General features: G+C 37.8%; 1 non-coding gene across 1 annotated transcript; it reads right to left on the reverse strand.

The window, feature by feature from the left end:
• Positions 1 to 24,251: 24,251 nt before the first annotated feature.
• On the reverse strand, positions 24,252 to 24,323 carry TRNAD-GUC (transfer RNA aspartic acid (anticodon GUC)). Its single transcript has one exon. It is a non-coding gene; the product is annotated as a tRNA-Asp (tRNA).
• Positions 24,324 to 27,155: the final 2,832 nt, after the last annotated feature.

Raw genomic sequence — 27,155 nt, forward strand, 5'->3', positions numbered from 1 at the left:
TCACCACATACTATTTCACAATTAAGCATTTAAAACCATGTTTTGAATGTAGTAACATGCCTTAGAGAATTCCCTCAATTTCTTACTAGATGTACTTGATGCGTGTATTTATACGCACACAAATTAAACCCTCTTTTCGTCAAATTGTAGTATATGTATAAATAGGGATCGTTCTGGACCGGGGATTAGGAGGGATTGTTAATCACTTGGATTTGACTAAAAAAAACGTAAAAAACACAAAATAAATGTATTTCTAACTAATCTAACACTTTAAAATAAATGGGGGATTGGTTTTGGACGAAATTAAACTAAAATAGAAACTTGGAAACAAAACAGATTGTACAAACGAAATTGATGGAATAGAATGAAGAAAAACTAGTTAGAGGGTTCCTTATCCACACATGAACATAAGCATATAATTTGACTCCCAGTTATGACTTCAACAAACGATGAATGACAATGCTCCAAGTTAATTAGGTCCGCTTAAATTAACCTTCAGATTTCCCTAGATTCATTGGATTGAATGGGATACGCATTACAACCAAATTATTCCTAATCAAAGTCTCTCACATGGAATACGCATGATAGAGACATTCAACGAAGATCATTAAGTTCAACGGAAATCATAAACATTGACTAGGCATTCATAACTATGGAATACGCATGTTAATCCAGCCTAGGGTTTACTAAACACAATCGTGACTAGCGATTTTTACTACTCATGAATATAAGTTCATAACGATTAGGTGAAATTCCCTTATATCCTAGCATCAAGTCTTAGGCATGCAAATTAAGTGTCGACCCTCAACCCACATACATAAACAAGTTCTTAATCAAAACAGAAAAGTAACCCACATCTAAAGTTCATGAATTCATAACTGGAGTAAATCAAATCATAACCAACATATGTCCATGGCTTCAAATTCGCCTTTAACTAAAAAGAAATTAGTTTCACATGTTTAACATAATTGAATAACAAGTTAAATTAAACATGAAAACAGAAACAAGAAAAGAAAGAACAAATGGATGGAAAGTTAGCTACGGGATTCATCTCCACATATGTTACACTTGCATAATAAAACGATTTCCAATTGCATTTCAACAAATCATTAATTCTCAACGCCCCGGGTCAATTAGGTCCGCTTAAATTAACCGTCAAGTTTTCCTTAAGTTAATGAATTGGATGGGTTAGCGCAACGCAATTCACAACATTCTCCAAAAGTCCTTTACGTGAAAAGCACAATAAAGATACAATCAAAGATCATTAAGCATCATGAAAACTTTAAGTGTTGACGAGGCATTCGTTACTATGGACTACGCATGAAACTTATGCCAAGAATTTATTTAACGCGATTGTTTATAAGCAACCTCCACTACTTGTGAATATAAGTTCGTAACTATTAGGTGAAACTCACTTATATTCTAGCGTCATATTGATGCATGAAAATTAAGCGCGCATTCTTAATAAACATTCATAAATAAGTTATCAATCAAACGGTTAAACAATTTGAACCACAACTTATGAAACGCAATTAGAATTAATCAAATCAAAATGCAAGCATAAACATATATTTCGAATCACCCCCTAGCTAAAGGGGGGTTTAGTTTATTATAACTTTGAAATCAAAGAAATACCTAAACATTCCAACAACTCAAACTTGAATTGTATGAACGTTTAGGCACTCTTCTCTTCCATTCCTCATACGTACAAACAAAGAGAATTGAATTTAAACATTGAAATCAAAGAAACACCTAAACATTCCAACAACTCAAACTTGAATTGTATGAACGTTTAGGCACTCTTCTCTTCCTCGTTGTTGTAGCACAAGGTCTAAGGATAGTTTGATGGTGTGAATGGTTTGGGGAGTGGTGTTTGGATTAATAGGGAAATGGAAAAATGGTGTTTGGATTACAAGGGAACTCACGGCAAAGAGAAGGAATGGAAGTGTTTGTGGTGTGTTGTGTATGAAATGAGATCTCCATGAATGAATGAATGCAAGGGTATTTATAGGAGTAGTGGAGGGAACATATGGCTATGTCATTTGTAGGTGAAGTAAGTGTGTGAGGTTGGTGAAGTAAGTGGAGGTTGTAGGTGAAGTAGGTGGATGTTGTAGGTGAAGTAGGTGGATGTTGTAGGTGAAGTAGTGGATGTTGTAGGTGAAGTAGGTGGATGTTGTAGGTGATTATGAGTGATAAGTGATAAGTTTATGATATGTTAAGTGATAAGTGAATGATTATGATAAGTGATAAATGAATGTATGATATGATAAGTGGTGAATGATATGTGGTGAATGATAAGTGGTAAGTGATATGTGATAAGTGATATGTGATGTGTGATAAGTGATATGTGATAAGTGATTGAGTGTATGATATGATAAGTGGTGAATGATATGTGATAAGTGATATGTGATGTATGATATGTGATAGTGTGGAATGTTGGAATGTTATGCACGGCTAAGGATAAAGGAAAGGTTTAAATGTCCTAAAACTAAAGGGAACAAGGTTCCAACACTTTGGTCTTTAATTAGGTCTTCAATTTCGTCCAACACTTTGGCTTCAAGCATAAGCTATCCGTCCTTAGCCCAAAAGTGCTCCAAAAGTCTCCAAAATGCATCTTTTTGCTCCTTTAGCCCTTTGGACCTACAAACACACGAAAATAGCTTAAAGTACTAAAATAACTAAAGAAACATAACGTAAATGCACGAGAACAAGCTATTTAAGTCGCATGAGTATGCTCCTATCAAATACCCCCACACTTATCTTTTGCTAGTCCTCGAGCAAAACAAAACAAAAGAACACGAAACTAGACAAAACGAACAAAACACAACCTACACCTTCCAACAATCGTCTCACGGATTTCCAATGCACAAGACAAGTTAAAAATCATTATTCCCATAGATTTTAGTCATCTTCACACTTGAATACATTCTTAATCATAGTCACCACATACTATTTCACAATTAAGCATTTAAAACCATGTTTTGAATGTAGTAACATGCCTTAGAGAATTTGCTCAAATCCTTACAAGATATGCTCTCGTTTTTCACACAGATTTTCTGACTACACACCCTAAACTAGTTATATGTGAGAAGATTGATGTAATCATAAAAACAAACACTCACATATATGTATTTCAAAGGAAGCAATTTCTGGAGTTAATAAGCATGTTTAGATATGATCTCATGAATGGAATGCTACTATTTAGACGCGAGAACCAGTGACACCATAAGCTCATACCAAGTTCAAACTCCACAATTGAAATACATAACACTCAATATAGAAGCCAAAGGGTAGTAACGGGGCTAGGGTATTGGCTAACAATGAAAGGTGAAGGATAAACAAACATTCTTAAAGCAATAGTGAGCAAAGTATTGAATTAGACACTTAGAATTCCCTTAAGAACGCAGAAGTCAACTTTGAACACCCAAGGGAAAATCACACAAAACTTAGGGCCATATTCAACTTTTTGGACCCTTTCTTCAACCATCAACGCTCGTGAGTTCATTCTTACTTATTTTCACTCCTTTTTTTTTTTTTTTTTTTTTTTTTTTTTTTTTTTCTTTTCTTCTTTTTCTTTTGAATCTCAAAACATACATATAAACGTAAGAACAAACTTTTACTCCCCCACACTCATTTTCTTGCATAATGTAACTCAAAAGGAATTCATTTAAGTCATGCTCACTAAACTTTAAGAACAAGGGTATAGGAAAGTCCTACTCTAAGCTAGGTAAGGGGTGATGTGGGTAAACAAGGAATAAAGGCAAAACGAGGCTCAACGGGGTTAAAACTTACAACATATACGAAGTATGGGAAGTAAGGCTATTTGGCTATGGTGGTGGTCACTACACAACTTCTTCTTGAATATGTGTTATGCAAATCAATAACATGCTTTGAATGAAATGGGCATGAGTTCTAGCATTTGGAACTATATGATGAAACGCCTTCTACGTAGTAACCAAGCAAAGAATAATGAGATCATGCAACGACTTTAGAAAACAAGAAATCACAGATTATACTCTCCAAAGAACGTTATAGCCTCAAGTCTCTCAGGGTTGTAGCGTTTGTTTGAGTTCCTTCCTTCAAGCATGTTACAAAAACGAATTTTTTTCTTTTATGATTGCATGTGAAGTCATACATTATAACCATAACCAAGCATATACCAAGAGTAAATCAAACTTTTCTCTATGTTTATAACTCTTTCTAACCGTCATGCAATTATAAACCAAATCCTTATCATTGTGTTGGAAGGTACCCTAAGACACAAACACACAAAAACGACTCTTAAAACAACTCTTTTTGGGTTTTTCAAAACAATTTTTCAAATTTTTATGGGATTTTCGAATTATAAAACAAAACACACTAAAACACTCTAAAACAACTTAAAAACACCTTAAAACAGCAAGGAACAACATTTGAAGTTATGGTGGATAAAACCCTACGAATTTGCATCAAAACACTTTAGTTACCCCCCCACACTTAAATCAAACATTGTCCTCAATGTTTTAAGCATTGATTCGCACAAAACATAAGTAAACACACAAAAAGCAAATAAACATATTAAACATGGCAGAACGTAATTAACAAAGAGAAGAGTTTAGGGACGCAAATCTGGTTATGGAGTGTAAATTCCCTCTTCTCCTTGGTGATTGCATTGAGGCTTTGATCTTTGTGATTCCACAGGCTTACTCTTGAACTGGTTTCCGCCCATCGTTGATTTTCCTTTGTGCTACTCTTGAACTGGGCAGCAGGATTCCCTTTAGTGTCTCCCCCGAAGGTCTGAGCTTCCTCCTGTAATCTGTTTCTTTGTTCAATCTTTGCAGGAGTGGTCCCTTCTCTGGAAGTGTATCAACCGTTGAAGATGACTACTCGAGAGCAACGCCAGGTAAGCAATCAGGGATAGATTCCAGGCAGTTGGCTCCAGATCGGAAGACTGACTCCAAGTGCCGGCTGATTGCTTCTTTTACTTTGCCATGCAAGTAAGAACAAGGACAAAGAAAAAGACAGGGAAAAAGCATGATATGAGATACTTTTGCTTTTGACCTTGATGATATGAGATACCTTTGCTTTTGAATAAGCGGTGAATGAATCAGCACATGTATTTGTTGTGCCGTTTCCTCCTGGGTCATCTGTACTCCAGGCATCTGGTATCATCTTTGGGGAAGAAGAAAGAATTGAGTATTTCGAAAGGCTTTGCTGGGAGTGCGCCCTCAGAGGTGAGGGAGAGTTGGGCATTTTCTTCAGGTTTACCCTGCCATAAAAGACGAAGGTCGACATATATAGAGATAATATCAAGTGGTGGTACTGTTCTTTTACCCTTGTCGACAAATGTCTCTTCGATATCAGAACGACGCCTCTTCGATTTCTGAGCAGGCGCCCTTTCGATTTCTGAACGACGCCCCTTTTGCTTTCTGAACGACACGTAGTAGTGCGGATGCGGCTCCTTTTGACAAAGCTGCACGCGTTTTCTGAAAAGCAGAGAAAGCGTCGCCGAACTTTGCGCTTGTCGGCTAAAGATGTGTAGTTGCGATGATGGCCTCCACGTGTTGTCTGAAAAGAAGAAATCTTTTGACAAAGTTGAACGCGCCTTCAGAAAAGCCGAGAAAGCGTCGCCTAAATTACGCCGGAAATTCCGGCTTCTTGAATCGGTGGACGCGTCGCCTTGGCTTTTATAGAGCTATCGATCACCATAACAAACACACTCTGAAGAATTCCCATTCTTGAAAATCGACTCCGGCCCTTTGAGAATTAACTCCATCCGCCCCTCTCTTTGAACACTTTTGAAAAATGGCAAACCCATCGAACCTTAGCTTGGAATTGAGCCTTAGCAGTGATACGGGCGCGCCGCGTCAAGGTAACGTATGGCGCCCTTCTTTCTTATCTTCTAACGGTCCTCTCACAGGTGAAGACTCCGTGATGCAGGACGCCATAACAGCTACAATAGTAGCTAGGAACCTCCTCACTCCAAAAGATAGTAGGCTGCTGTCAGGACGGTCCGATGAGTTGGCCGTTCAAGAGTCCCTCGCACTTAGTGTTCAGTGTGCGAGTTCTGTGTCCAACATGGGCCAACGCCTGCTTGCCCGCTCCCGTCAGGTGGAATCATTGATGGCAGAGGTGGAAAGTCTTAAGCAGGAGATCAAACTGCTTAAGCATGAGAATAGAAGTTTGCACGTGCTTGCCAACAACTATTCGACGGGCATGAAGAGGAAGCTTGATGAACTGCAAGAGTCTGAAGGTCGGATTCAAAGTGACCGTCAAAGGTTTTCGTCTTTCCTCCAGAGGCACCTTTTTCCTGGATCATCCAGCGTTTGGCCAAGTATTGAGGCCTCGAATGCTCTATCTTCGATGCCTCCAGCTCCGATGCCTTCCGCTCCTATGTCTTTAGCCCCGATGCCTTCCGTCCCGATGTCTTCCGTCCCGATGCCTTCCGCTTCAAGAGTTTTGCCACGTAGTGGGTCTTTAAGTAAACAACCTTTGTGAAGCCTCCATCGTTCTGCCATGTTTTTTTTTTTTTTTTTCAAAATGCATTGGGTTGCCTCCCAAGTAGCGCTTTCTTTTACGTCTTGCAGCCGGACGAAGAACCCAATCACTCCAGGATACGTTCACGAATCGGATGAGAACTCCGAGTCATAAACTAGTACCTAGAACAAGAAACAAAATAACATAAGAATCTGGAATAAAATAAAAACAAACGAAAATAAAACAATCCAAGGGATTAGCAAATTTTCTAATCCCCGGCAACGGCGCCAAAATTTGATGCGTGTATTTATACGCACACAAATTAAACCCTCTTTTCGTCAAATTGTAGTATATGTATAAATAGGGATCGTTCTGGACCGGGGATTAGGAGGGATTGTTAATCACTTGGATTTGACTCAAAAAAACGTAAAAAACACAAAATAAATGTATTTCTAACTAATCTAACACTTTAAAATAAATGGGGGATTGGTTTTGGACGAAATTAAACTAAAATAGAAACTTGGAAACAAAACAGATTGTACAAACGAAATTGATGGAATAGAATGAAGAAAAACTAGTTAGAGGGTTCCTTATCCACACATGAACATAAGCATATAATTTGACTCCCAGTTATGTGATAGGAGCATATTTATGCGACTTAAATGGCTTGTTCTCGTACATTTACGTTATGTTTCTTTAGTTATTTTAGTACTTTAAGCTATTTTCGTGTGTTTGTAGGTCCAAAGGGCTAAAGGAGCAAAAAGATGCATTTTGGAGACTTTTGGAGCACTTTTGGGCTAAGGACGGATAGCTTATGCTTGAAGCCAAAGTGTTGGACGAAATTGAAGACCTAATTGGAGCCAAAGTGTTGGAACCTTGTTCTCTTTAGTTTTAGGACATTTAAACCTTTCCTAATCCCAATCATGCCATGCATAACACACATCCATTCTAACACATTGTCATTGCACATGCATTTCCTTCATTAGTTAACCCACATGCACTTATCACTTATCATCACCACATATCATATCACTTAATCACTTATCACTTATCATCACCACTTAACCACTTATCATATCATAACCACATATCATATCACTTATCACTTATCACTTAACATAACATCCATCCACTTCACCTACAACATCCACCTACTTCACCTACAACATCCACCTACTTCACCTACAACATCCACCCACTTCACCTACAACATCCACCTACTTCACCTACAACATCCACCTACTTCACCTACAACATCCACTTCACCTACAACATCCACCTACTTCACCTACAAATGACATAGCCATATGTTCCCTCCACTACTCCTATAAATACCCTTGCATTCATTCATTCATGGAGATCTCATTTCATACACAACACATTACAAACACATTCTCCCTTCCCTAGCCGTGAGCTTCCCATCTCTCCCCTTATAATCCAAACACCATTTTTCCATTCCCCTTCCACTTCTCCACCACTCCTCTTCCATTCCACACTTCCATCCCCCAAACCAATTATCCCTAGACCTTATGCTACAATAAAGAGGAAGAGAAGAGAGCCTAAACGTTCATACAATTCAAGTTTGAGTTGTTGGAATGTTTAGGCGTTTCTTTGATTTCAATGTTTAATTTCAATTCTCTTTGTTTTGTATGAGGAACTAAACCCCCCTTTAGCTAGGGGGTGATTCGAAATATATGTTTATGCTTGCATTTTGATTTGATTACTTCTAATTACGTTTCATAAGTTGTGAATTCAATTTGTTTAACTGTTTTATTGATAACCTATTTATGTATGTTTATTGAGAGTGCACACTTAATTTTCATGCATGAATTTGACGCTAGAATATAAGTGAATTTCACCTAATCGTTATGAACTTATATTCACAAGTAGTGGAGGTTGCTTATAAACAATCGCGTTAAACGAATTCTTGGCATAAGTTTCATGCAATCATAGTAACGAATGCCTCGTCAACACTTATAGTTTTCAAAGAACTTAATGATTCTTGCTTGTATCTCTATTATGCAATTCATGTAGGGAACTTGTGAGGAATGCTTTGGGTTGTCGTATGCAATCATCCAATTCATTAACTTAAGGAAAACTTGACGGTTAATTTAAGCGGACCTAATTAACTTGGAGTTTTGAGAATTAATGATTTATTGAAATGCAATTGGAAATCGTTTTATTATGCAAGTATAACATGTATGGAGATGAACCCCTTAGCTAGCATTCATCCATTCAATTCCATCACATTCATATTTACATTCTGTCTAGTTTATTAACTTGTTTCGTTATTTCAATTTTCGTAAAACCTAAACCCCCCTTTACTTTCTTGTTCTTTAATGCTTAGAATCTGTTTAGTTTATGTTTTAAAGTATTTTTGAATTCTTTGAGTCTAGTTTAGTGTTTTATATTGTGTTTTTATGTTTTTGAGTCAAATCCAAGTGATTAACAATCCCTCCTAATCCCCGGTCCAGAACGATCCCTACTTGCACATATACTACAATTTGACGAAAAGAGGGTTTAATTTGTGTGCGTATAAATCTCGCATCAAATTTTGGCGCCGTTGCCGGGGACTAGAAAATTTGCTAATCCCTTGGATTGTTTGTTTCTGTATTGTCTTTTAGATTTAGTTTTTATTTGTGTTTTGTTTGTTAAGAACAATATGGCACTTGATAACGCTTCTCTTTTGTCACAGCTCATGGAAAGGTCCCAAATGCAAAGAGTTGATATATCTAATCTTCAATCAAGGAATAACGTGTTTTCCAATACTTACAATTCGGATTGGAGTGATCATTCAAACTCTATGTGGTGGGAACCTCAAAATGCTCAACAAGGAGGATATTGGCAGCCACCACAACCTCATATTCAATATGCCCAACCAAACTCAAGTTCGTCAATAGATTATAATCAAAAGCTTAATGAATTAATTTGTTTGGTGCAGGGCTCACAAAATCAAGACAATGAGGCTCAACAAGAAGGATATTGGCAGCCATATGAGGAGTTCTATTCAACGCCTATGCAGCCACCACAAAGGTTGGACCACTTGGATAAGCAAATTGGGCAGATCGCGGAGTTCGTAGGACAGTTTCGAGACCAAGGCGAACTCCCTAGTTCAACCATTGCAAATCAGAAGGGAGAATTTGAAAACACCAATGCTATCATGTTGAGAAATGACAAGGAGGTTGGAACGGACCCTCAACCATCAAAATCAAATCACAACGAAGAGGAATACACCCAACCCACGGAAAGGGTGGAAACACCTTTACCGGAGGCACCTATTGCTCCTATGCCATCTAATACAGGTATGGTTGTTCCAAATTTCATTATTTTTAACCCCGTTCCAACAAGTATCCCTATTCCTTGCAGATTCATGACTTCCAAGGAAGAAGAAGGTGAAAAAGACATCTTGGAACCCCTTTCAAAGGTGACAAGTAGGGAATGTCATGAATTCATCAAAGAGGACGTTCTTGAAACCACAAAATCCAAAGAAGTTAAATTTGATGACATTGGACAATTCATAACCATCACATGCAATCTGGCCAAGTCCAATATCCCTGAAACTTTCAAAGGAGTGGTGTTTGTCATTGAGTTCTTGTCAGACAAAACAAGTAAGTCATTTTTTCCAAATTTCATTACATTTTATACTAACTTGTTGTTTTTTATGAATCAGGCACCCAATCTGGAATTTAAACTATTACCGGATCATTTCAAGTATCACCGCCCATTCAAAGATAAATTCCATGCCATTTGATTTTATTTATGTAAAAAAAAAAAAAAAAAAAAAAAAAAAAAAAAAAAAAGAGAAAGAAAGATACTAAACATGGAGAAAGGTGGAGCTTCACAAAGGTTGTTTGCGTGAAGCCCCACTACGAGGCGTAGAAGCGGAAGGCATAGAAGCGGGAGGCATAGAAGCGGGAGGCATCGGAGCGGAAGCCATCGGAGCGGGAGGCATCGGAGCTAGAGCATTCCAGGCCTCAATACTTGGCCAAGCGCTGGATGACCCAGGAAAAAGGTGCCTCTGGAGATAAGACGCGAGCCTTTGACGGTCACTGTGAATTCGACCCTCAGATTCTTGCAGCTCATCAAGCTTCCTCTTCATCCCCGACGAATAGTTATTTGCAAGCACATGCAAACTTCTATTCTCGTACTTAAGCTGCTGGATCTCTTGCTTAAGTCTTTCCACCTCGGCCATCAACGATTCCACTTGGCGGGACCGAGCAAGCAGGCGTTGGCCCATGTTGGACACAGAACTCGCACACTGAACACTAAGTGCGAGGGACTCTTGAACGGCCAACTCATCGGACCGTCCTGACAGCAGCCTACTATCTTTTGGAGTGAGGAGGTTTTTAGCTACTATTGTAGCTGTTGTGGCGTCCTGCATCACAGAGTCTTCACCTGAAAGATGACCGTTAGAAGATAAAAAAGAAGGGCGCCATACATTACCTTGACGGGGCGCAACCGGATCGCTGCTGAGACTCAAATCTAAGCTAAGGTTCGACGAGTTCGCCATTTTTTTTCAACGATGTTCAAAGAGAAGGGGTGGATGGAGTTAAAATTTCACAAAGGGCCGGAGTCGAGTTTCAGGAATGGGAAATCTTCAGAGTGTGTGTGTTGGGGTGATTGATAGCTCTATAAAAAGCCAAGACGACGCGTCCACCGATTCAAAGAGCCGGATTTTCCGGCGTAATTTAGGCGACGCCCCCTCGGCTTTTCAAGAAAACGCGTTCAACTTTGTCAAAAGATTTCTGACAAAGCTGAAAACACGTGGAAGCCATCATCGCATCTACACATCTTTAGCCGACAAGCGCAAAGTTCGGCGACGCTTTCTCTGCTTTTCAGAAGACGTGTGCAGCTTTGTCAAAAGGAGCCGCATCTGCACTACCACGTGTCGTTCAGAAAGCGAAGGGGCGTCGTTCAGAAATCGAAGGGGCGCCTGCTCAGAAATCGAAGAGGCGTATTCAAAGATCGAAGAGGCGCCACTATTTCAAAAAGCCGGATTTGCGGGATCAAAACGTTTGTCGACAAGGGTAAAAAGTACCACCACTTGATATTATCTCTATATATGTCGACCTTCGTCTTTTATGGCAGGGCAAACCTGAAGAAAATGCCTAACTCTCCCTCACCTCTGAGGGCGCACTCCCAGCAAAGCCTTTCGAAATACTCAATTCTTTCTTCTTCCCCAAAGATGATACCAGATGCCTGGAGTACATATGACCCAGGAGAAAACGGCGGATTGAAGCATGTGCTGATTCATTCACCGCTTCTTCAAAGCAAAGGTATCTCATATCATCAAGGTCAAAAGCAAAAATATCTCATATCATGCTCTTTCCCTGTCTTTTTCTTTGTTCTTGTTCTTACTTGCATGGCAAAGTAAAAGAAGCAATCAGCCGGCACTTGGAGTCAGTCTACCGATCTGGAGCCAACTGCCTGGAATCTATTCCTGATTGCTTACCTAGCGTTGCTCTCGAGTAGTCATCTTCAACGGTTGATACACTTCCAGAGAAGGGACCACTCCTGCAAAGATTGAACAAAGAAACAGATAACAGGAGGAAGCTCAGACCTTCGGGGGAGACACTAAAGGGAATCCTGCTGCCCAGTTCAAGAGTAGCACAAAGGAAAATCAATGATGGGCGGAAACCAGTTCAAGAGTAAGCCTGTGGAATCACCAAGATCATGCCTCAATACAATCACCAAGGAGAAGAGGGAATTCACACTCCATAACCAGATTTGCGTCCCTAAACTCTTCTCTTTGTTAATTACATTCTGCCATGTTTAGTATGTTTAGTTGCTTTTTGTGTGTTTACTTATGTTTTGTGTGAACCATATGCTTAAAACATTGAGGACAATGTTTGATTTAAGTATGGGGGGGGGTAACTAAGTATATTTAATGCAAATTCGTGGGATTTTATCACCCATAACTTCAAATGTTGTTCCTTGCTGTTTTAAGGTGTTTTTAAGTTGTTTTAGAGTGTTTTAGTGTGTTTTGTTTTATAATTCGAAAATCCCATAAAAATTTGAAAAATTGTTTTGAAAAACCCAAAAAGAGTTGTTTTAAGAGTCGTTTTTGTGTGTTTGTGTCTTAGGGTACCTTCCAACACAATGATAAGGGTTTGGTTTATAATTGCATGACGGTTAGAAAGAGTTATAAACATAGAGAAAAGTTTGATTTACTCTTGGTATATGCTTGGTTATGGTTATAATGTATGACTTCACATGCAATCATAAAAGAAAAAAATTCGTTTTTGTAACATGCTTGAAGGAAGGAACTCAAACAAACGCTACAACCCTGAGAGACTTGAGCCTATAACGTTCTTTGGAGAGTATAATCTGTGATTTCTTGTTTTCTAAAGTCGTTGCATGATCTCATTATTCTTTGCTTGGTTACTACTTAGAAGGCGTTTCATCATATAGTTCCAAATGCTAGAACTCATGCCCATTTCATTCAAAGCATGTTATTGATTTGCATAACACATATTCAAGAAGAAGTTGTGTAGTGACCACCACCATAGCCAAATAGCCTTACTTCCCATACTTCGTATATGTTGTAAGTTTTAACCCCGTTGAGCCTCGTTTTGCCTTTATTCCTTGTTTACCCACATCACCCCTTACCTAGCTTAGAGTAGGACTTTCCTATACCCTTGTTCTTAAAGTTTAGTGAGCATGACTTAAATGAATTCCTTTTGAGTTACATTATGCAAGAAAAAGAGTGTGGGGGAGTAAAAGTTTGTTCTTACGTTTATATGTATGTTTTGAGATTCAAAAGAAAAAGAAGAAAAAAAAAAAAAAAAAAAAAAAAAAAGGAGTGAAAATAAGTAAGAATGAACTCACGAGCGTTGATGGTTGAAGAAAGGGTCCAAAAAGTTGAATATGGCCCTAAGTTTTGTGTGATTTTCCCTTGGGTGTTCAAAGTTGACTTCTGCGTTCTTAAGGGAATTCTAAGTGCCTAATTCAATACTTTGCTCACTATTGCTTTAAGAATGTTTGTTTATCCTTCACCTTTCATTGTTAGCCAATACCCTAGCCCCGTTACTACCCTTTGACTTCTATATTGAGTGTTATGTATTTCAATTGTGGAGTTTGAACTTGGTATGAGCTTATGGTGTCACTGGTTCTCGCGTCTAAGTAGTAGCATTCCATTCATGAGATCATATCTAAACATGCTTATTAACTCCAGAAAATGCTTTCCTTATTATAACATATGTGAGTGTTCGTCTACATGTTTACATCAATCTTCTCACATATACCTAGTGTAGGGTGTGTAGTCAGAAAATCTGTGTGAAAAACGAGAGTACATCTAGTAAGAAATTGAGGGAATTCTCTAAAGGCATGTTACTACATTTGAAATGTGTTTTAATTGCTTAATTGTGAACTAGTATGTGGTGACTATGATTAAGAATGTACTTAAGTGTAAAGATGGCTCAAATCTGTGAGAATAATGATTTTTAACTTGTCATGTGCATTGGAAGTCCCTGATACGATTGTTGGAAGGTGTAGGTTGTGTTTTGTTCTTTTTGTTTTGTTTTTCTGTTTTGCTCGAGGACTAACAAAAGCTAAGTGTGGGGGTATTTGATAGGAGCATATTTATGCGACTTAAATGGCTTGTTCTCGTACATTTACGTTATGTTTCTTTAGTTATTTTAGTACTTTAAGCTATTTTCGTGTGTTTGTAGGTCCAAAGGGCTAAAGGAGCAAAAAGATGCATTTTGGAGACTTTTGGAGCACTTTTGGGCTAAGGACGGATAGCTTATGCTTGAAGCCAAAGTGTTGGACGAAATTGAAGACCTAATTGGAGCCAAAGTGTTGGAACCTTGTTCTCTTTAGTTTTAGGACATTTAAACCTTTCCTAATCCCAATCATGCCATGCATAACACACATCCATTCTAACACATTGTCATTGCACATGCATTTCCTTCATTAGTTAACCCACATGCACTTATCACTTATCATCACCACATATCATATCACTTAATCACTTATCACTTATCATCACCACTTAACCACTTATCATATCATAACCACATATCATATCACTTATCACTTATCACTTAACATAACATCCATCCACTTCACCTACAACATCCACCTACTTCACCTACAACATCCACCTACTTCACCTACAACATCCACCTACTTCACCTACAACATCCACTTCACCTACAACATCCACCTACTTCACCTACAAATGACATAGCCATATGTTCCCTCCACTACTCCTATAAATACCCTTGCATTCATTCATTCATGGAGATCTCATTTCATACACAACACATTACAAACACATTCTCCCTTCCCTAGCCGTGAGCTTCCCATCTCTCCCCTTATAATCCAAACACCATTTTTCCATTCCCCTTCCACTTCTCCACCACTCCTCTTCCATTCCACACTTCCATCCCCCAAACCAATTATCCCTAGACCTTATGCTACAATAAAGAGGAAGAGAAGAGAGCCTAAACGTTCATACAATTCAAGTTTGAGTTGTTGGAATGTTTAGGCGTTTCTTTGATTTCAATGTTTAATTTCAATTCTCTTTGTTTTGTATGAGGAACTAAACCCCCCTTTAGCTAGGGGGTGATTCGAAATATATGTTTATGCTTGCATTTTGATTTGATTACTTCTAATTACGTTTCATAAGTTGTGAATTCAATTTGTTTAACTGTTTTATTGATAACCTATTTATGTATGTTTATTGAGAGTGCACACTTAATTTTCATGCATGAATTTGACGCTAGAATATAAGTGAATTTCACCTAATCGTTATGAACTTATATTCACAAGTAGTGGAGGTTGCTTATAAACAATCGCGTTAAACGAATTCTTGGCATAAGTTTCATGCAATCATAGTAACGAATGCCTCGTCAACACTTATAGTTTTCAAAGAACTTAATGATTCTTGCTTGTATCTCTATTATGCAATTCATGTAGGGAACTTGTGAGGAATGCTTTGGGTTGTCGTATGCAATCATCCAATTCATTAACTTAAGGAAAACTTGACGGTTAATTTAAGCGGACCTAATTAACTTGGAGTTTTGAGAATTAATGATTTATTGAAATGCAATTGGAAATCGTTTTATTATGCAAGTATAACATGTATGGAGATGAACCCCTTAGCTAGCATTCTGATAGGAGCATATTTATGCGACTTAAATGGCTTGTTCTCGTACATTTACGTTATGTTTCTTTAGTTATTTTAGTACTTTAAGCTATTTTCGTGTGTTTGTAGGTCCAAAGGGCTAAAGGAGCAAAAAGATGCATTTTGGAGACTTTTGGAGCACTTTTGGGCTAAGGACGGATAGCTTATGCTTGAAGCCAAAGTGTTGGACGAAATTGAAGACCTAATTGGAGCCAAAGTGTTGGAACCTTGTTCTCTTTAGTTTTAGGACATTTAAACCTTTCCTAATCCCAATCATGCCATGCATAACACACATCCATTCTAACACATTGTCATTGCACATGCATTTCCTTCATTAGTTAACCCACATGCACTTATCACTTATCATCACCACTTAACCACTTATCATATCATAACCACATATCATATCACTTATCACTTATCACTTAACATATCATCCACCTACTTCACCTACAACATCCACCTACTTCACCTACAACATCCACTTCACCTACAACATCCACTTCACCTACAACATCCACCTACAACATCCACTTCACCTACAACATCCACCTACTTCACCTACAACATCCACCTACTTCACCTACAACCTCCACTTACTTCACCAACCTCACACACTTACTTCACCTACAAATGACATAGCCATATGTTCCCTCCACTACTCCTATAAATACCCTTGCATTCATTCATTCAAGGAGATCTCAATTCATACACATTTCATTCTCATTCACTCATCCATTGCAGAAATGTAGACATCAAACCACCCTTGTGCCGTGCCTTCCCCTACAAATCCAAACACCATCCTTCCATCTCCACAACTCCTCTTCCATTCCTCCACCACTCCCCAAACCATTCACACCATCAAACTATCCCTAGACCTTGTGCTACAACGAAGAGGAAGAGAAGAGTGCCTAAACGTTCATACAATTCAAGTTTGAGTTGTTAGAATGTTTAGGTGCTTCTTTGATTTCTATGTTTAATTTCAATACTCTTTGTTTTGTACGAATGAGGCATGGAAGAGAAGAGGGCCTAAACGTTCATACAATTCAAGTTTGAGTTGTTGGAATGTTTAGGTGTTTCTTTGATTCTCTTTGTTTTGTACCATGAGGAACTAAACCCCCCTTGGCTAGGGGGGGATTCGAAATAAATGTTTATGCTTGCATTTTGATTTGATTACTTCTAATTACGTTTCATAAGTTGTGGATTCAATTTGTTTAACCGTTTGATTGATAACTTATTTATGTATGTTTATTGAGAGTGCACGCTTAATTTTCATGCATGAATATGACGCTAGAATATAAGTGAGTTTCACCTAATCGTTATGAACTTATATTCACAAGTAGTGGAGGTTGCTTATAAACAATCGCGTTAAATGAATTCTTGGCACGAGTTTCATGCTCATCATAGTAACGAATGCCTCGTCAACACTTATAGTTTTCATAATGCTTAATGATCTTTGATTGTATCTTTATTGTGCTTTTCACGTAAAGGACTTTTGGAGAATGTGGTGAATTGCGTTGCGCTAACCCATCCAATTCATTAACTTAAGGAAAACTTGACGGTTAATTTAAGCGGACCTAATTAACCCGGGGCGTTGAGTTTCATAATTTATCGAAAGACCAACTGAGAATCAATCTTGTATGCAAGTGTAACATGTGTGGAGAAGAACCCCTTGGCTATTCCATCATCCATATTTTCATCACATTCATATTTACATTTTGCCTTTAATTACAATTTGTCCATTTAATTTAATCTCGTCCAAACACAATCCCCCCTTTACTTTATTGTTCAATTTAATTAGAAATCAATTTAGTTTATGTTTTAAAGTATTTTTGAATTCTTTGAGTCTAGTATAGTGTTTTATATTGTGTTTTTACGTTTTTAAGTCAGTTTCCAAGAGATTAACAATCCCTCCTAATCCCCGGTCCAGAACGATCCCTACTTATATCATTACTACAATTGTCAAAAAGAGGGTTTAATTTGTGTGCGTATAAATCACGCATCAAATTTTGGCGCCGTTGCCGGGGATTAGAAAATTTGCTAATCCCTTGGATTGTTTTATTTTCGTTTGTTTTTATTCCAGATTCTTAATGTTGTTTTGTTTCTTGTTCTAGGTACTAGTTTATGACTCGGAGTTCTCATCCGATTCGTAAACATATCCTGGAGTGATTGGGTTCTTCGTCCGGCTGCAAGACGTAAAAGAAAGCGCTACTTGGGAGGCAACCCAATGCATTGTGGAAAAAAAAAAAAAAAAAAAAAAAAAAAAAAAAAAAAAAAAAAAAAAAGTGGCGAGGCTTCACAAAGGTTGTTTACTTAAAGACCCACTACGTGGCAAAACTCTTGAAGCGGAAGGCATCGAGACGGAAGGCATCGGGGCAGAAGACATAGGAGCAGAAGGCATCGGAGCTAGAGGCATCGAAGATAGAGCATTCGAGGCCTCAATACTTGGCCAAACGCTGGATGATCCAGGAAAAAGGTGCCTCTGGAGGAAAGACGAAAACCTTTGACGGTCACTTTGAATCCGACCTTCAGACTCTTGCAGTTCATCAAGCTTCCTCTTCATGCCCGTCGAATAGTTGTTGGCAAGCACGTGCAAACTTCTATTCTCATGCTTAAGCAGTTTGATCTCCTGCTTAAGACTTTCCACCTCTGCCATTAATGATTCCACCTGACGGGACCGAGCAAGCAGGCGTTGGCCCATGTTGGACACAGAACTCGCACACTGAACACTAAGTGCGAGGGACTCTTGAACGGCCAACTCATCGGACCGTCCTGACAGCAGCCTACTATCTTTTGGAGTGAGGAGGTTTTTAGCTACTATTGTAGCTGTTGTGGCGTCCTGCATCACAGAGTCTTCACCTGAAAGAGGACCGTTAGAAGATAAAAAAGAAGGGCGCCATACATTACCTTGACGGGGCGCAACTGGATCGCTGCTGAGACTCAAATCTAAGCTAAGGTTCGATGAGTTTGCCATTTTTTTTCAAAAGTGTTCAAAGAGAAAGGGTGGATGGAGTTAAAATTTCACAAAGGGCCGGAGTCGAGTTTCAGGAATGGGAAATCTTTAGAGTGTGTGTGTTGGGGTGATTGATAGCTCTATAAAAAGCCAAGACGACGCGTCCACCGATTCAAAGAGCCGGATTTTCCGGCGTAATTTAGGCGACGCTCCCTCGGCTTTTCAGAAAACGCGTTCAACTTTGTCAAAAGATTTCTGACAAAGCTGAAAACACGTGGAGGCCATCATCGCATCTACACATCTTTAGCCGATAAGCGCAAAGTTCGGCGACGCTTTCTCTACTTTTCAGAAGACGCGTGCAGCTTTGTCAAAAGGAGCCACATCTGCACTACCACGTGTCGTTCAGAAAGCAAAGGGGCGTCGTTCAGAAATCGAAGGGGCGCCTGCTCAGAAATCGAAGAGGCGTATTCAAAGATCGAAGAGGCGCCACTATTTCAAAGAGCCGGATTTGCGGGATCAAAACGTTTGTCGACAAGGGTAAAAAGTACCACCACTTGATATTATCTCTATATATGTCGACCTTCGTCTTTTATGGCAGGGCAAACCTGAAGAAAATGCCCAACTCTCCCTCACCTCTGAGGGCGCACTCCCAGCAAAGCCTTTCAAAATACTCAATTCTTTCTTCTTCCCCAAAGATGATACCAGATGCCTGGAGTACATATGTCCCAGGAGGAAACGACGGATTGAAGCATGTGCTGATTCATTCACCGCTTCTTCAAAGCAAAGGTATCTCATATCATCAAGGTCAAAAGCAAAAGTATCTCATATCATGCTCTTTCCCTGTCTTTTTCTTTGTCCTTGTTCTTACTTGCATGGCAAAGTAAAAGAAGCAATCAGCCGGCACTTGGAGTCAGTCTTCCGATCTGGAGCCAACTGCCTGGAATCTATTCCTGATTGCTTACCTAGCGTTGCTCTCGAGTAGTCATCTTCAACGGTTGTTACACTTCCAGAGAAGGGACCACTCCTGCAAAGATTGAACAAAGAAACAGATAACAGGAGGAAGCTCAGACCTTCGGGGGAAACCAAAAGAACCATCCTGCTGCCCAGTTCAAGAAGTAGCACAAAGGAAAATCAACGATGGGCAGAAACCAGTTCAAGAGTAAGCCTGTGGAATCACAAAGATCAAAGCCTCAATGCAATCACCAAGGAGAAGAGGGAATTTACACTCCATAACCAGATTTGCGTCCCTAAACTCTTCTCTTTGTTAATTACATTCTGCCATGTTTAGTATGTTTAAATGTTTTTTGTGTGTTTACTTATGTTTTGTGTGAATCTATGCTTAAAACATTGAGGACAATGTTTGATTTAAGTGTGGGGGGGGTAACTAAAGTGTTTTGATGCAAATTCGTAGGGTTTTATCCACCATAACTTCTAATGTTGTTCCTTGCTATTTTAAGGTGTTTTTAAGTTGTTTTATAGTGTTTTAGTGTGTTTTGTTTTATAATTCGAAAATCCCATAAAAATTTGAAAAACCCAAAAAGAGTTGTTTTAAAGTTGTTTTTGTGTGTGTGTTTGTGTCTTAGGGTACCTTCCAACACAATGATAAGGATTTGGTTTATAATTGCATGACGGTTAGAAAGAGTTATAAACATAGAGAAAAGTTTGATTTACTCTTGGTATATGCTTGGTTATGGTTATAATGTATGACTTCACATGCAATCATAAAAGAAAAAAAAATTTCGTTTTTGTAACATGCTTGAAGGAAGGAACTTAAACAAATGCTACAACCCTGAGAGACTTGAGCCTATAACGTTCTTTGGAGAGTATAATCTGTGATTTCTTGTTTTCTAAAGTCGTTGCATGATCTCATTATTCTTCGCTTGGTTACTACTTAGAAGGCGTTTTATCATATAGTTCCAAATGCTAGAACTCATGCCCATTTCATTCAAAGCATGTTATTGATTTGCATAACACATATTCAAGAAGAAGTTGTGTAGTGACCACCACCATAGCCAAATAGCCTTACTTTCCATACTTCGTATATGTTGTAAGTTTTAACCCCGTTGAGCCTTGTTTAGCCTTTATTCTTTGTTTACCCACATTTTCCTCACCTAGCCTAGTTTAGGACAATCCCCACCCTTGTTCTTAAAAGATAGTGAGCATGACTTAATTGAATTCCTTTTGAGTTACATTATGAAAGAAAATAAGTGTGGGGGAGAGAATGTTTAAGTGTTTATGTTTTGAGATTCAAAAGAAAAGAAAAAGAAAAGAAAAAAAAAAGAGAAAAGAAAGAAAGAAAGAAAAAAAGAGCTTAAAAAAAAAAAAATGAAAATAAGTGAAAATGAACTCACGAGCGTTGATGATTGAAGAAAGGGTCCAAAAAAAAAAGATGAATATGGCCCTAAGTTCTGTGTAATTCCCCCTTGAGTGATCAAAGTTGACTTCTGCATTCTAAAGGAAATTCTAAGTGCCTAATTCAATACTTTGCTCACTATTGCTTGAAGAACGTTTGTTATCCTTACCTTTCATTTTTAGCCAATTACCCCAAGCCCCGTTACAACCCTTGACTTCTATATTGAGTGTTATGTATTTCAATTGTGGAGTTTGAACTTGGTATGAGCTTATGGTGTCACTGGTTCTCGCGTCTAAGTAGTAGCATTCCATTCATGAGATCATATCTAAACATGCTTATTAACTCCAGAAAATGCTTTCCTTATTATAACATATGTGAGTGTTCGTCTACATGTTTACATCAATCTTCTCACATATACCTAGTGTAGGGTGTGTAGTCAGAAAATCTGTGTGAAAAACGAGAGTACATCTAGTAAGAAATTGAGGGAATTCTCTAAGGCATGTTACTACATTCAAAACATGGTTTTAAATGCTTAATTGTGAACTAGTATGTGGTGACTATGATTAAGAATGTACTTAAGTGTAAAGATGGCTCAAATTTGTGAGAATAATGATTTTTAACTTGTCATGTGCATTGGAAGTCCCTGATACGATTGTTGGAAGGTGTAGGTTGTGTTTTGTTCTTTTTGTTTTGTTTTTCTGTTTTGCTCGAGGACTAGCAAAAGCTAAGTGTGGGGGTATTTGATAGGAGCATATTTATGCGACTTAAATGGCTTGTTCTCGTACATTTACGTTATGTTTCTTTAGTTATTTTAGTACTTTAAGCTATTTTCGTGTGTTTGTAGGTCCAAAGGGCTAAAGGAGCAAAAAGATGCATTTTGGAGACTTTTGGAGCACTTTTGGGCTAAGGACGGATAGCTTATGCTTGAAGCCAAAGTGTTGGACGAAATTGAAGACCTAATTGGAGCCAAAGTGTTGGAACCTTGTTCTCTTTAGTTTTAGGACATTTAAACCTTTCCTAATCCCAATCATGCCATGCATAACACACATCCATTCTAACACATTGTCATTGCACATGCATTTCCTTCATTAGTTAACCCACATGCACTTATCACTTATCATCACCACTTAACCACTTATCATATCATAACCACATATCATATCACTTATCACTTATCACTTAACATATCATCCACCTACTTCACCTACAACATCCACCTACTTCACCTACAACATCCACTTCACCTACAACATCCACCTACAACATCCACTTCACCTACAACATCCACCTACTTCACCTACAACATCCACCTACTTCACCTACAACCTCCACTTACTTCACCAACCTCACACACTTACTTCACCTACAAATGACATAGCCATATGTTCCCTCCACTACTCCTATAAATACCCTTGCATTCATTCATTCAAGGAGATCTCAATTCATACACATTTCATTCTCATTCACTCATCCATTGCAGAAATGTAGACATCAAACCACCCTTGTGCCGTGCCTTCCCCTACAAATCCAAACACCATCCTTCCATCTCCACAACTCCTCTTCCATTCCTCCACCACTCCCCAAACCATTCACACCATCAAACTATCCCTAGACCTTGTGCTACAACGAAGAGGAAGAGAAGAGTGCCTAAACGTTCATACAATTCAAGTTTGAGTTGTTAGAATGTTTAGGTGCTTCTTTGATTTCTATGTTTAATTTCAATACTCTTTGTTTTGTACGAATGAGGCATGGAAGAGAAGAGGGCCTAAACGTTCATACAATTCAAGTTTGAGTTGTTGGAATGTTTAGGTGTTTCTTTGATTCTCTTTGTTTTGTACCATGAGGAACTAAACCCCCCTTGGCTAGGGGGGGATTCGAAATAAATGTTTATGCTTGCATTTTGATTTGATTACTTCTAATTACGTTTCATAAGTTGTGGATTCAATTTGTTTAACCGTTTGATTGATAACTTATTTATGTATGTTTATTGAGAGTGCACGCTTAATTTTCATGCATGAATATGACGCTAGAATATAAGTGAGTTTCACCTAATAGTTACGAACTTATATTCACAAGTAGTGGAGGTTGCTTATAAACAATCGCGTTAAATAAATTCTTGGCATAAGTTTCATGCGTATTCCATAGTAACGAATGCCTCGTCAACACTTAAAGTTTTCATGATGCTTAATGATCTTTGATTGTATCTTTATTGTGCTTTTCACGTAAAGGACTTTTGGAGAATGTTGTGAATTGCGTTGCGCTAACCCATCCAATTCATTAACTTAAGGAAAACTTGACGGTTAATTTAAGCGGACCTAATTGACCCGGGGCGTTGAGAATTAATGATTTGTTGAAATGCAATTGGAAATCGTTTTATTATGCAAGTATAACATATGTGGAGATGAACCCCGTAGCTAACTTTCCATCCATTTGTTCTTTCTTTTCTTGTTTCTGTTTTCATGTTTAATTTAACTTGTTATTCAATTATGTTAAACATGTGAAACTAATTTCTTTTTAGTTAGAGGCGAATTTGAAGCCATGGACATATGTTGGTTATGATTTGATTTACTCCAGTTATGAATTCATGAACTTTAGATGTGGGTTACTTTTCTGTTTTGATTAAGAACTTGTTTATGTATGTGGGTTGAGGGTCGACACTTAATTTGCATGCCTAAGACTTGATGCTAGGATATAAGGGAATTTCACCTAATCGTTATGAACTTATATTCATGAGTAGTAAAAATCGCTAGTCACGATTGTGTTTAGTAAACCCTAGGCTGGATTAACATGCGTATTCCATAGGTATGAATGCCTAGTCAATGTTTATGATTTCCGTTGAACTTAATGATCTTTGTTGAATGTCTCTATCATGCGTATTCCATGTGAGAGACTTTGATTAGGAATAATTTGGTTGTAATGCGTATCCCATTCAATCCAATGAATCTAGGGAAATCTGAAGGTTAATTTAAGCGGACCTAATTAACTTGGAGCATTGTCATTCATCGTTTGTTGAAGTCATAACTGGGAGTCAAATTATATGCTTATGTTCATGTGTGGATAAGGAACCCTCTAACTAGTTTTTCTTCATTCTATTCCATCAATTTCGTTTGTACAATCTGTTTTGTTTCCAAGTTTCTATTTTAGTTTAATTTCGTCCAAAACCAATCCCCCATTTATTTTAAAGTGTTAGATTAGTTAGAAATACATTTATTTTGTGTTTTTACGTTTTTGAGTCAAATCCAAGTGATTAACAATCCCTCCTAATCCCCGGTCCAGAACGATCCCTACTTATACTTATACTACAATTGTCAAAAAGAGGGTTTAATTTGTGCTCGTATAAAATTCGCATCAAATTTTGGCGCCGTTGCCGGGGATCGAACCCGGGTCACCCGCGTGACAGGCGGGAATACTTACCACTATACTACAACGACGAGGAATGGAAGAGAAGAGTGCCTAAACGTTCATACAATTCAAGTTTGAGTTGTTGGAATGTTTAGGTGTTTCTTTGATTTCAAAGTTATGAGGAACTAAACCCCCTTTAGCTAGGGGGTGATTCGAAACTATGTTTATATTTGCAATATGAATTGATTAACTTTCGTTGGAATTTCATAAGTTGTGGATTCAATTTGTTTAATCGTTTGATTGATAACTTATTTATGAATATTTATTAAGAATGCGCGCTTAATTTTCATGCATAAATATGACGCTAGAATATAAGTGAATTTCACCTAATCGTTATGAACTTATATTCACAAGTAGTGGATGTTGCTTATAAACAATCGCGTTAAATGAATTCTTGGCACGAGTTTCATGCTCATCATAGTAACGAATGCCTCGTCAACACTTATAGTTTTCATAATGCTTAATGATCTTTGATTGTATCTTTATTGTGCTGTTCACGTAAAGGACTTTTGGAGAATGTGGTGAATTGCGTTGCGCTAACCCATCCAATTCATTAACTTAAGGAAAACTTGACGGTTAATTTAAGCGGACCTAATTAACCCGGGGCGTTGAGTTTCATAATTTATCGAAAGACCAACTGAGAATCAATCTTGTATGCAAGTGTAACATGTGTGGAGAAGAACCCCTTGGCTATTCCATCATCCATATTTTCATCACATTCATATTTACATTTTGCCTTTAATTACAATTTGTCCATTTAATTTAATCTCGTCCAAACACAATCCCCCCTTTACTTTATTGTTCAATTTAATTAGAAATCAATTTAGTTTATGTTTTAAAGTATTTTTGAATTCTTTGAGTCTAGTATAGTGTTTTATATTGTGTTTTTACGTTTTTAAGTCAGTTTCCAAGAGATTAACAATCCCTCCTAATCCCCGGTCCAGAACGATCCCTACTTATATCATTACTACAATTGTCAAAAAGAGGGTTTAATTTGTGTGCGTATAAATCACGCATCACATTCATCCATTCAATTCCATCACATTCATATTTACATTCTGTCTAGTTTATTAACTTGTTTCGTTATTTCAATTTTCGTAAAACCTAAACCCCCCTTTACTTTCTTGTTCTTTAATGCTTAGAATCTGTTTAGTTTATGTTTTAAAGTATTTTTGAATTCTTTGAGTCTAGTTTAGTGTTTTATATTGTGTTTTTATGTTTTTGAGTCAAATCCAAGTGATTAACAATCCCTCCTAATCCCCGGTCCAGAACGATCCCTACTTGCACATATACTACAATTTGACGAAAAGAGGGTTTAATTTGTGTGCGTATAAATCTCGCATCATTATGACTTCAACAAACGATGAATGACAATGCTCCAAGTTAATTAGGTCCGCTTAAATTAACCTTCAGATTTCCCTAGATTCATTGGATTGAATGGGATACGCATTACAACCAAATTATTCCTAATCAAAGTCTCTCACATGGAATACGCATGATAGAGACATTCAACAAAGATCATTAAGTTCAACGGAAATCATAAACATTGACTAGGCATTCATAACTATGGAATACGCATGTTAATCCAGCCTAGGGTTTACTAAACACAATCGTGACTAGCGATTTTTACTACTCATGAATATAAGTTCATAACGATTAGGTGAAATTCCCTTATATCCTAGCATCAAGTCTTAGGCATGCAAATTAAGTGTCGACCCTCAACCCACATACATAAACAAGTTCTTAATCAAAACAGAAAAGTAACCCACATCTAAAGTTCATGAATTCATAACTGGAGTAAATCAAATCATAACCAACATATGTCCATGGCTTCAAATTCGCCTTTAACTAAAAAGAAATTAGTTTCACATGTTTAACATAATTGAATAACAAGTTAAATTAAACATGAAAACAGAAACAAGAAAAGAAAGAACAAATGGATGGAAAGTTAGCTACGGGATTCATCTCCACATATGTTACACTTGCATAATAAAACGATTTCCAATTGCATTTCAACAAATCATTAATTCTCAACGCCCCGGGTCAATTAGGTCCGCTTAAATTAACCGTCAAGTTTTCCTTAAGTTAATGAATTGGATGGGTTAGCGCAACGCAATTCACAACATTCTCCAAAAGTCCTTTACGTGAAAAGCACAATAAAGATACAATCAAAGATCATTAAGCATCATGAAAACTTTAAGTGTTGACGAGGCATTCGTTACTATGGACTACGCATGAAACTTATGCCAAGAATTTATTTAACGCGATTGTTTATAAGCAACCTCCACTACTTGTGAATATAAGTTCGTAACTATTAGGTGAAACTCACTTATATTCTAGCGTCATATTGATGCATGAAAATTAAGCGCGCATTCTTAATAAACATTCATAAATAAGTTATCAATCAAACGGTTAAACAATTTGAACCACAACTTATGAAACGCAATTAGAATTAATCAAATCAAAATGCAAGCATAAACATATATTTCGAATCACCCCCTAGCTAAAGGGGGGTTTAGTTTATTATAACTTTGAAATCAAAGAAATACCTAAACATTCCAACAACTCAAACTTGAATTGTATGAACGTTTAGGCACTCTTCTCTTCCTCGTTGTTGTAGCACAAGGTCTAAGGATAGTTTGATGGTGTGAATGGTTTGGGGAGTGGTGTTTGGATTAATAGGGAAATGGAAAAATGGTGTTTGGATTACAAGGGAACTCACGGCAAAGAGAAGGAATGGAAGTGTTTGTGTATGAAATGAGATCTCCATGAATGAATGAATGCAAGGGTATTTATAGGAGTAGTGGAGGGAACATATGGCTATGTCATTTGTAGGTGAAGTAAGTGTGTGAGGTTGGTGA

Source organism: Pyrus communis, chromosome 16 (genome assembly GCF_041283825.1).
Source record: "Pyrus communis isolate YQ-2024b chromosome 16, ASM4128382v1, whole genome shotgun sequence".
Classification (NCBI taxonomy): domain Eukaryota; kingdom Viridiplantae; phylum Streptophyta; class Magnoliopsida; order Rosales; family Rosaceae; genus Pyrus; species Pyrus communis.